This window comes from Myxocyprinus asiaticus, chromosome 34, assembly GCF_019703515.2.
Source record: "Myxocyprinus asiaticus isolate MX2 ecotype Aquarium Trade chromosome 34, UBuf_Myxa_2, whole genome shotgun sequence".
Taxonomy (NCBI): Eukaryota; Metazoa; Chordata; class Actinopteri; order Cypriniformes; family Catostomidae; genus Myxocyprinus; species Myxocyprinus asiaticus.
In genome coordinates this window covers 9,703,958-9,716,540 of record NC_059377.1, presented here as the reverse complement: position 1 = coordinate 9,716,540, position 12,583 = coordinate 9,703,958, and the positions used below count along the sequence as shown (strand labels likewise).

The following is a 12,583-nucleotide window of genomic DNA, read 5'->3' as shown; positions in this document are numbered from 1 at the left end:
CACACACATACACAACCACAAACAGTTTACATGGTGTTGCCATGCATGCTGTCAGTTATCACACCATTGTGAGCCTCTGATGCAGGAGGATGGCCTGAATGGTTCATTCTACTTGGTCCTTTTGGCAAGATTCGCACAACCAGCCATAACTTCTCAGTTTAATACCATCTAGGGAAAATGATGCCCATCACCTGTGTCCATGGTGGCAATGGCCAACTGCCCACAATGCCCATGACCATCAGGAGAATGAAAACTCTATGTCAGATTAGTGAGAGACCTAACTGTAGCCTTGATCCCAGGACAAGACAGGGTTTAAAAGTCTGCAAGATTATGTGCTAAGTATTGGAATCCTGTGCTTTCCCGGTGATCTTGACCCATGGGACAAAGCCAGACTAAAAGTGTTTAAAAAATGATCTGTTGTCTTAACTGTTTCTGCAAAATAAGGAAACTATTACTCCAAAGTAAAGGGTAACAAGCACTGCCCTTGACAAGTCCTCAACACTGCCGGAAAAAGTTGCAAAAATGTAACCTTTAGGGGTACAACAGCTTGTCACTGGAACAGTACCTTCAAAAGGTACATCCACTGCACCCTCTATATGTAAATCGGAACATATTTGTACCTTATCTGTCCCTTATGGATACATTTTAGTACCTTGGGTGTTTCTGTCCCTAAAGTGTACATTAGTTCCTTAAAGGCACGGGTATATTTACGGTGAAGTTTTTCTTCGTTCTTCACTCAAAGCCAAAAGGTTTGAAACAGCTGAGCAACGGTATACTGTTTGCAAACATTCATACACCAGCCACACCGCTGAGGGAGGAATTTAAAGGAGCATTTAAATGAGGATGCACAAGACTACATTAAAATGTAGCACCTACCAGCACCTACCCACTAATGCGACATTAAAATGTGTTTTCAATGACTTTATGCCTCATTCTTTGAGTAGAATTCACATTAGATCAGTAAAAGAAGCTGTTTTAACCATTATATAATGATTTAAAGGAATGTTCTGGGTTCAATACAAGTTAAGCTCAGTTGAAAGTGTTTGTGGTATAATGTTGTTTAAAATCACTTACAAACCTTTTCTGTGTAAAGTTATAGCCAATTGTACAACTTTGTTACCATGATGTAATGTCAACAAACCCAAAAGCCCTAAAACAACCATAAAATGACAATTTAAACAACTTTGCAGCTCAAATAATACACAAGAATTAATGTGTAACGTCTGATGGAATGTAAGGAAGGAAGTCACGAGAGCTGAATCTAGGTGCAGTGAAACAGTATTTAATAAAATAAAGTACAGAATAACGGGGTAAACACAGGAACAAAGAATCATCAACGATGGACAAAACACAGGAACAAAGGAAACATCTACGATGGGCACTGGTAATACGCAGGAGGTCAAAACACATAACTGACAAGGACTGAACAGAAATCATGGCATTATATACACAATGGGTAATGAGTAAATGAAAGACAGGTGAAGACATTCAAGGACAGCTGGCAGTGATGAGGGCAGGGAATTATGGGAAATGTAGTCCGGGAGGAACAGATGACAGGGGAGAAACACAAGGCAAACAACAGTAAATCATGATAGAACCCCCCCTCTAATGGGTGGCTCCTGAAGCCCAAGGAAGGCTGGTCAGGGAGGCAGGGCCAAGATGGAGCTGGAGACAAAGGATACCAGAGCAGAACAGGCAGAAGTCCGGGAGACCAGAGTAGATCGGGTGGATGGCAGAGAGACCAAGGGGACCAGAGCAGATCAGGCAGATGGCCAGGAAACCAAGGAGACCAGAGCAGATCAGGTGGACGGCCAGGAAACCAAGGAGACCAGAGCAGATCAGGTGGATGGTCAGGAGACCAAAAAGACCAGAGCAGATCAGGTGGATGGCCAGGAGACTCAGAAGACCAGAGCAGATCAGGTGGACGGCCAGAAGACCCCGGAGACCAGAGTATATCAGGTGGATGGCCAGGAGACCAAGGATACCACCTCAGGGTAGGGACTGTATCAGGAGGCCTGGTTGGTGGCCACAGGGCTGAAACAGGATCAGGAGGCCTGGGTGGTGACCACAGACTAGAGACTGGAGCCATGGAAGACTTGGAGGGGGGAGTCATGGAAGGCGGAGCCATGGGAGGCTTGAGGTGCGAAGCCATAGAAGGCAGAGCCGTGGCAGGTTCGAGGGGTGAAGCCGTGGCAGGCTCGAGGGGCGAAGCCATGGAAGGCTGAGCCGTGGCAGGCTCGAGGGGCGAAGCCGTGGAAGGCTGAGCCATGGGAGGCTCGAAGGGCGGAGCTGTGGAAGGCGTAGCCATGGGAGGCTCGAGGGGCGGAGCTGTAGAAGGCGGAGCCATGGCAGTCTCGAGGCTAAGAGTCCAGGATGACTGGAAAATGACCTCAGTGGTCATGAACATGAGCAGAGTCTCGGGAGCGACCTCTGTGGTCGTGAGCATGGACTGAGATTTGGGGACATTCTCTGTGGTCGTGGGCATGGACTGAGACTCAGAAATGACCTCTGTGGTCATGGGCGTGGACTGAGACTCGGGAACAACCTCTGTGGTCGTGGGTGTAGACAGAGACTCGGGTATGCCCTCTGTGGTCGTGGGCATAGGCAGAGATTTGGAGACGACCTCTGTGGTTGTGTACAAGGGCAGAGAATTGGAGACGACCTCTGTGGTCGTGTACATGGGCAGAGACTTGGAAATGACCTCCATGGTCATGTACATGGGCAGAGACTTGGAAACGACCTCTGTGGTTGTGAACATGGGCAAAGACTCGGAACCAACCTCCGTGGTAGTGTACATGGGCAGAGACTCGGAGACGACCTCCTTGGTCGTGTACATGGGCAGAGACTTGGAAACAGAAGCCTTTCTCCTCCTCCTCCTCCGGGAGGCCGACATAGGTAACATGGGCTCTGGACCGAACGAGGCTGGCAATGCTGGCTCTGGGACAGACGAAGCTGGCAACGCTGGCTCTGGGACAGACGAGGCTTCCAGCTTATTGGCCATGGCAGGCGTGGGCGTCAACTCGTTGGCCGTGGCAGGCGTGGGCACTGACAATTTGTGGGGAAAGGTCTTCATGGCCATACGTACCGATATCAGTGGTGAATAATTCAACTTGGAGATAAAGGCCATGAAGGACTTCGAGACAGGGGCCACAGAATGCTTGGAGCAATGAGTCACAGAAGGCTGGATGGCGTGGAGCTGACTCAGACGTGGATGTGACATGGCGTGGAGCGGACTCAGATTTGACTGTGATATGGCGTGGAGCAGATTCAGACATGGCTGTGACATGGCATGGAGCAGGCTGAGGTTTGGCTGTGACATGGTATGGAACAGGCTGAGGCGTGGCTGTGACATGGCATGGAGCAGGCTGAGGTGTGGCTGTGACATGGCATGGAGCAGGCTGAGGCATGGCTGTGACATGGCATGGAGCAGGCTGAGGCGTGGCTGTGACATGGCATGGAGCAGACTCAGACGTCAATCTCAATCTTGTATATGGACTTCAGGGATGCATCATCAAATCCTGTGTGGGCGGCAACAGTGGTGAAGAAATGAGAGTACTCCCTTATAGATAAGTCCACCTGGCTCAGTTGCATGAAGTATGCCGCTAGATCCATTTTTGCGGTCAGTTGTTCTGTAACGTTTCATGGAACGTAAGGAAGGAAGTCACGAGAGCTGGATCTAGGTGCGGCGAAACAGTATTTAATAAAATAAACAAAGTACAGAATAATGGGGTAAACACAGGAACAAAGAAAACATCCACAATGGGAAAACACAGGAACAAAGGAACATCAACGATGGGCAAAACACAGGAACAAAGGAACATCAACGATGGGCAAAACACAGGAACAAAGGAAACATCTACGATGGGCACTGGTAATACGCGGGAGGTCAAAACACATAACAACTGACAAGGACTGAACAGAAATCATGGCATTATATACACAATGGGTAATGAGTAAATGAAAGACAGGTGAAGACAATCAAGGACAGCTGGCAGTGATGAGGGCAGGGAATTTTGGGAAATGTAGTCCGGATGGAACAGATGACGGGAGAAACACAAGGCAAACAACAGTGAATCATGACATAATGCAAGTGCCACATTTCTGTGTTTAAACCCTCCAAAAATTGGCCACGTTCACTTTTATTTTCCCCATTTACTTCCATTGTAAGTGTCTCACTGTAACCTCGATATTTGCTTTTTTTAAAGAGAAGGAGGAACGAGTCAAAATACATTTTTGTGGTAATCAATATTATGCCACAAATGCTGCCAATTGAGCTTAACTTGTATTGAACACTGAACATTCCTTTAAAGTAATATACAGTAAATGCAGTAGTTCATGTGTAATTTAATGTGTTTACATTCTACATCCCGTAACTTTTAATTATGCTTAGGTAATGCCGCAGCACCGTTGAGTGAATTGTGATTATTATTATTTTTATTTTTTATAAGTGTACACAGAGATTCTCTCTAACTGCGCACAGAGTAGCGGGAGGCCGGAGCGCTGAACTGACGGCACGGGCAGAATTGACAGTTCGATTCAGCTGAACTGCCAACCAGAACGTTCATTTTAGACACGACTGGATATTTTCTAACAATCATATTTTCCGTTTCAATAAGGGGTAGGACATTTCTAGCATCTACAGTAAAATGCTGATGCGCCAGCAGCACTGGAGTCATCATAATTTTCGCTTTAGATTTACTTCGTAGCTAAAAGTGAAAATATTAATGCATTTAAATAAAAACGTATGTTATTAAACTTTGGGAAACTTTGGTGTCACTTCACCCGTGCTTGTTTTTTTATGCTCTTAGCAGATGATAAGTTGTCCCGTAAATGCATCAAATGTCATTTTTTTCTGTCTTTTACTGCTGTCAGTGGTGCCTTTTTTCCCTTGTGATATCAAATCATCTTAATTTATATTTCTTAATAGGAAAGCTATTTCACTATACACAGAAAATAAAATTTTTGTACATAAATAAAACAAATAGTTTAGATAAATTCACAGTATGCCCACCTCTTCAGTCACTACTACACCACTGGTTGACATTGATACTATTGTAAAGATAGGTGTATAAAAGAGTGTTAATGGGCATATAACAGACAAGACAAAAGAATGATGATAAGGAAGGAATGGAGGAAAATTTCACTTTGGGCAGATGAGTGAATGCAGATGGTACATGAGTGAAGCAGCTTATCAAAAAACAGAGTGAATACGCACTTAAAAGTATTTGAGTAGATTTAATTCCTTTTGCAGACTACAGTAGAAAATGTCTCTACGCGAACGATCAAACAGATGTACTGTAGGTAAATTTGTACCAACTCACTAATAACTCTGCCCACCGGTGTGTTTATGTTGGCTGATCTTAACTGACTGAACACAGCGTAACTGGAATTTGGTGTAGGCCTTAATGTAGGTGGAGCTCCAGGTCACACCTACCGATGACGTGGACCAAGGGCAGTATGAAGGTGTTTTGCAGCCAGCACAAAGTTTTCCTGAAAGTGAGCACTGGCGAGCTGTTACAAAACACCAAAACGAACTCAAAAACACCTTAGTTTTGGCCAGATTTTGTTTGAAATTACGACACACCCATTCGTTCTTTGATTTCATATGAAGTATAGTGGGTGTACGTTTGAGGGTACTGTCCCAGTGAAAAGCTGTTGTACCCCTAAAGGTAAAATTTTTGCCATTTATTCTGACAGTGAAGGGACAACATCAGTCCGCCAGTTGGCTCCTATCTACTCACTTAATAATTAACAACTTTCTTGAAATAAATGAGGTAACCAGCCACGGTGAGAAAAGTGAGTTTTTAGTGTTTCCAGATAGTTTAAATAGTAAACCACCCTTGCAACACTCGCATCAGAGAATTACTGGGTAAAGCAAGGTTTGTTTTCATATTCGACTTGATGAATAGATTTGGCAGGTACCCTCTATTACTTAGCCAAGGAAATAAAATTCCTTCAACTCCCCAAGGGGTCATTGGCAGTACAGGGGCCTCTTTTTTGTCCTGAAAGGGCCACCTGCCACATCTCAGAAAATGATGGGCACAATTATGTGACCCCACTGTCTTCACACCTCTGTAGCATACCAGGATGATGCTGTCAACCAACTTGAAGTTCTGGAAGGAACACCTGCTACATCTCTGGAAGCAGCGCGAGAAGCAGTAGAGAGGTGGAGAGATCTCAAAACCCCAAAACTAGTCATTTAGGGTTGCTTGAAATACCAAAGGTTTCAGATTGGGAGAGAACTCATCAAACTGTGGGAGGTGGTGCGATAATTCCTTTGACCAGAAAATAAAACTCAGGTGTGCACTTTTCTTGGTTTGGCAAGATATTGTAGATGCTTTACTTTTACTAATGTTTCCTTGATACCCTGTTCTTTAACAGACCTAAAATGGGTTTGTACAAAGACCATAGAGGAGGAAAGAGCATTTGTGCTCACCTTAGAACTGGTCCTGCACACCCTGGACATTAAATTGTCACTTATTCTCCAGATGGACAAGTTGAGGGAAAACTGTGATGCGAGCCATCTGTGCACCTGTCAGGTCTCCCTGGGCAATGGTGATCATATGGTCATGTGGGTTAAGCAAGGTGGAATAATCAAAAAGACTTGTCCGTTTTCAACAGAGAAGAGGACAAAGCGTGAGCAACTCGGAAAGCCTTGCACTGACTCTTGTAGGACATATATACTTTACCCTTTGCATGTGCTTACTGGCCTTACAACCAAACACGTTGAGAGCACAGAATCATTCAGAAACAACCACCTAGAAAAGACAATTACCTCAGAAACCCATAATAGACTGGACCCTCACCAGCACCTACCCATAATACTCTCTTTGGGAACTGAACCACCATAAGTTCACCACTTTTTCCTCTGGCTACGTGTAGCTTCTCAGATCAAATTCAAGACTCTGATGGTTGTGTATTGAACTGCTTTGGATCAGGATCAACCTCAACACTCTGCTACAGGTCTATGTTCCTTCTCGTCCTCTGCGTTCAGAGAGTGAGCAAAGCCTGCTGTCAATAAAGGTACAAAGTTGCTTACTAGAGTTTCCAGCCTCCACACGATTGGAGAGACCATCACAATTAAAAACAAATGGCTAAATACGCATCTCTGTAACGAGCAATAATTCGTAACCATAAATTAATAATAATTCATAACCAGACACTTTAAAGACCATTCAATAATACAACCTGGTCTCATAGAATCAAGTTACTGTACCAACATTTTTGCAAAACAATTTTTATGTGCCTCTTTGTACTTATCGTGGCAGTTTCCTGATGAACACTAGAGGCATAGAAACGATGACTTATATTCCCTTTCACACAAATCATAAGTAAAACGGCAGATAATCAGTTCATTAACACTTCCTTTTTGCCCTGATCCTCACACAATGCTATCTTAAGACATGAAAACACTTTTACTATAGTGCATGACTTGTAAGGCAATACATTTCAATGTTTGCATTACATAAACAACTACTGTGCGTTAGCAGAGAATATTTAGCCCAAGACAAAATACTTGTTTTAAAATGAATGGGAGAAATTTCAAGACTCAATATGGCAGATGTAGAACAGGAAGTCCCGCCTTACAGGCATGGGTGGATCTAGAAATATTTTTATGGGGAGGCATGCAGACTATGCAAGTGCACATGTGTAGTTCTTATCGATTGAGGTACCAAGCTTCATTGCAACAAGTAATAGTTCATTAATTGGAGTCACTATCATATTACAAATGTCCATGAATTTGCTATGCAACTGCATTTCCAGAGGAACCACATAGTAACCATTTTGCAACATAAAATAATAAAAATTAAGGAACAAAATGTATATCAACAGAGCACTAAGACATTGTCTATTAAACACATCTACAAATTAAATGTTCCTATGCTTCACATATAGAACAGGAAATCTGGACTAAATGTCACTACTTTATGCGGGCAAAATAAATAATTTTGTTAAGTGTACATGGATGGAAAATGCATGCATATCCCATGTTATTCTGCTAATAAAGTCCTGTAGGCCTATCACTATTGTAACAGCTGGAATAAGTCATTTGAAAGAGAAGATTAACACAAAGTTAGGTCTAAATAAAAATAAACTGTACAGAAAATTGTACTGTGGGGGGCAGTGCTGCATAACTCATGAATATTAATTATGTTATACAGTAAAATATTATTTTTAGAGGTTTTGGATTCTAATTCGCCCAAATATAACTTTTTATTTTAATAAAACAAGATTGCATCTGTCCGTCAGTGGATGGGTGTTACACTTTAAAAATAAAATGCAATAAAAGATGTGGGGAGACAAGAGTAGCAGAAACACAGACACATTTATTGACAGTTCTGTATATTAAAAACACAGCGAACTCCGAAATTCAGACAGTGACAACCACAAAGTCTCCGCACCAGCAGTGGAAACTTGGAAAAAAAGTCAATATGCGCCCGTGAACGAGATGACACATCTTATGAACAACTGTCTCCCATCGCACAACCAAGCCACTCAGTTTATATAGGGAGGAAACACTGCGCACTGGTGCACCCCATCACCAATCGGCTCACCTGGTTACCATACACCTGAGAGCGATTAAGAGAGAGAGAGAGAAAGAGAAAAAGACAACACACACACACACACTCTCTACATACACACAAACAATACGGCCAAGAAAGACATCCCATCGGGGGACACCGAAAGAGCGCGAGCTGTGCAACTAACACTTAATATAACATTCAAAATAACTAATTCCAGCACCGGATCTAGATGAAATAGAAACTCCTAGTCAAGAACTGGAGATGTTTCATCTGGATTATACACATACCTGACGAAAGCTATTTCAAAAAGTGGTGAGGACATGTCTCACCTGTCTCAACTCATAACTGACAGCGATGTATTTAACAATCATTCAGTGAATACATGGAAACAACTGAGAAATTCATCTTTTACTTCTTTTTTTCTACGTATTTGTCCGTGTGGTCAATGTTGTTGAGGAACTAAGCTCATCAACCCGCGAGAGCCCAAACACTGTACACGCGCTGCAATGGAAGGTATGCGATTGGCCAATATTGTGAATTGGCCGCTGCAGCTACTGTAAACAGTCACGGGATTGATCGCTGCTGTAATCAATCACACTATGGGTCTGTAGTCATTTGTGTGTTCCGTGAGAGTTTAGGCAGTTTGACATGAATAAACCCCAACACAATGTAAACATCAACTATTATATACTTACATTTATATTTAATACATTTGGATAATTATGTTGAGGTGGCAGATGGGGTGGCAATGCTTTTGTTAGCAGAGGCGGATCTACCGGGGTGGCATAGGGTGGCATTGATCCGCCCCTGCTTACAGGTAAAAGAGCCAATCACCTTTTAGATATAGACAATGCCTGTCAATCAATTAGAGAACGTACATGCGCATTAGCTGGACCAGCCTGAGAAATAGCGAGTTTTAGTGTGATCTGAGCTAAAGAAGCACAATTTATAATACCAAGATGGCTGCCAAGTGGACTGACTTGCCTTGAAAGGGAATTTGGCGACAGCTTAACACTTGTGATACAAAGGACTGGGGTACGAGTTCTGAAGAGCATATGAGTCGAATGAGCCGAAAGTGTTATAGAAGAACCACAAATGATGTGGTTGCTTCAGCAATTGGGTTTTTCATCTCAGATTTGCTTTGATGACACTCCTTTTCCCAATGATCTACCTTTATGTACTGTTTTACCCTGTACTTCTGCTCTAGTTTTATATTATTCTGATTTGCTCTTGAAATTTTGTATTGAGGATCTGCTAAAATTGTTGATACCTTTATGATGACACTTGTGTTTTTGCTCATTTGTTGGTCACTTTGGATAAAAGAATCTGCTAAATAAATAATGTGTTTATTCAACATCATATTCAAAGATTTTACTTTGATTCAAGAGCTATAAACCTTGTATTCTTTTGCTTTTCACCTCTCTTTCTAGCTGTCTCTTGCTCTCTTTGTTTTTCTCTACTCTTTGAGAAGGATTCTAGCCTTACAACTGGTTATCACCATGGCAACTTGCATTAGGAAGCATTCTGGAGCTCAGCTTGAACTTAAAACAGCCTACATCTTAGTATCTAATGAGTAGAAGGGTTTGTGATATTACAGTGTCTGTGTGTGTGGGCGACTGCTCAACCTAATTTTACTGTATATGTCTGTTGATTTGTTCATTTTGAACATACTGTAGAACATAGTTAAATTGCATTTTCTGCAGTCTAGAAAAGACGACGCAGTGTCCACACTGCAAGCGAACGTGCAAAAAAACTAGATTACACCCATTATGAGAGTGTGTTCATTGATTGAAATGGAAGCATCTATTTTTGTTGCTTCATGGAGCTACCTTGCAGTGTAGAAATGGAGTTTTGAGGCTTTCAGTCCATGTCTGTTAAATGCTAGAGTACTCTTCAAAGTTGACAAAATCAATGCACTTAAAATTGACAGTCTTTCTCTACTAGGAAAATAGACTGTTGGTAGATTTGAACTTTTCACAAACGAATCGCACATGGCTGTTTTTCATTTCCATAGCACAACTGATATCTGCCAAATATGATCTAACAAATATCATGTTGATGGCATGCTGTTTGTGAAAGGATATGCAAATAAAAATAATGTAATACTTCTAAAATATGTCTTTGCATTGATTTTTCAGTAAGTAACTTATTCAATCTAAATAGGCTGTTTGCATACAGAATATTACATGTTATTTGGTCCTCATGCAGTACAGAATAAATTAAGCAGTAAAGATGCATGTTGCATGTCTGATGGTAGTTTTTTTTATTTACAGTTCTTCAGTTGTGCTTGGCTCAAGCTCTATTTCCTTCACCGACCATCAATTAGTTTTCAAACGAAGTGTATTCATTGTTGATGCTATCAAGTGTGGTTTTGCTGTACAGTGATGAAACTAAAGGCTACTGGCTATTGTTTTTAAAACAGTGAAGAAAACTGTGGTAAAGACACCATATCGATAGACATGCGTGTGCTCTAGATGGCAGTTGTGAGGACACAAAACTGTCTGTTTACAGCTGAGTTTTATTTCATTTCAGGGTCTACTCCTTTCCTCTCTTTCTTTCTGCCTCCCTCTCTCGTAACCCTTATCTTCTGCAGTTTCCCACCATCCCTTATTCTGCTTTCTCTATCTCACACGTTTGCCTCAGCTAAACCTCATTTTCATTAACAAGGCTACCCTTCTCATTTCTGTTCTTTTCCTTCCTTAGAAAAATTATTTAAGACGTGTAACCTTCTGGCCGTAACAAGCATGGTTCTGCCGCAGTATGTCTCTCACTCTTCATAATCACCCATCTCTTTCCACCGCTCTCTCGCTACACTCCATCTGTTTCCTGAGCTCTTCTCCTTCCTTCTTTCCATCTCTCCCATAATCCTCTCTCTCTCCGTCAGCCACTCTAAATTCCCTCCCTCTCTCTCTCTCTCAGCAGAATTGATTGTCCACCCCCTGAGCCAACACCCTAATATTCCTACCTTGCAGAGCAATAGCAAGTAATTCAATTTAAGATCTCTCTCTAGAAAAGTAAAGGAGACAGCGAGTTCTCTGATTTTGAACAAGCTTACACATGCATATTTTGTGTACTGATTTTAGAAGGCTGCACAAGTGGGAACATAAGCTCAGTGCTTATTTGCCTCCAAGTGCTGTCGTTGCTGAAGATTTCTTCTTGCCAGAGAGAATGAGATTATGAACATGGCTTATAATGCTTTTGTTCCTGTTTTGATGGAAACTAATACAGCAGTGCATTAGACTATGATTGCATGTTATGCAACAACTTTTAACAGTGAGCAGCTTGTGTTTGAGAGCAGGGCATGTTTGCAATGTCTTGATCACAAATGAACTTCTCCATTTCAGTGTGTGTTCAATAAAGCCTTATTTACACTTGGTGGTATTAACATCCATTTCAGGCATAATGTGGTCTGTGCTAAATACAGATGTAAACAGGGTCCAAAACATTTTGTAATTGGATCACTTAAACCACATTTAGAGGTAGTCGAAATGCATGTAACCAAATTGCATTTATAGTGTAACCGCCAATTGGTCCTGATGCACCCCGGACAACATTCAAGGACTGCCTTGTCCATGTTAATCATCCTTTGCAGGTTATGCATTAACTTATTGGAATGTTCCATGTTCAATACAAGTTAAGCTCAATCGACAGCATTTGTAGCATAATATTGATTACCACAGAAATAATTTTCATTTGTCCCTCCTTTTCTTTAAAAAGAATTAAAGCAAAAATCGAGGTTACAGTGAGGCTCCTACAATGGAAGTGAATGGGACCAGTCCGTAAACGTTATAATACATTACGTTATATGTTTCAAACGTATAGCCACAAGGCATAAACAATATGAATGTTAACATGATTGTAGTGTGATAAAATCATTTACAAACCTTTTCTGTGTAAAGTTACAGCCAATTTTACAACTTCATTGCCGTGACAATGAAATGTCCACAAACCCTAAAACGACTGTAAACATTACGATTTAAACAACTTTACAGCTCAAATAATACACAAGTTTTAACAGAAGAATTAATGTAAGTGCTTTTATAAAATTATAAGCTTCA

General features: G+C 41.7%; 1 protein-coding gene across 1 annotated transcript in view; it reads right to left on the bottom strand.

Moving 5' to 3' along the window:
- LOC127424844 (synaptotagmin-11-like) overlaps positions 1–12,583 on the bottom strand; it is a 47,413-nt gene that overhangs the window by 1,708 nt on the left and 33,122 nt on the right. The gene's annotated exons all lie outside the window — the stretch shown is intronic.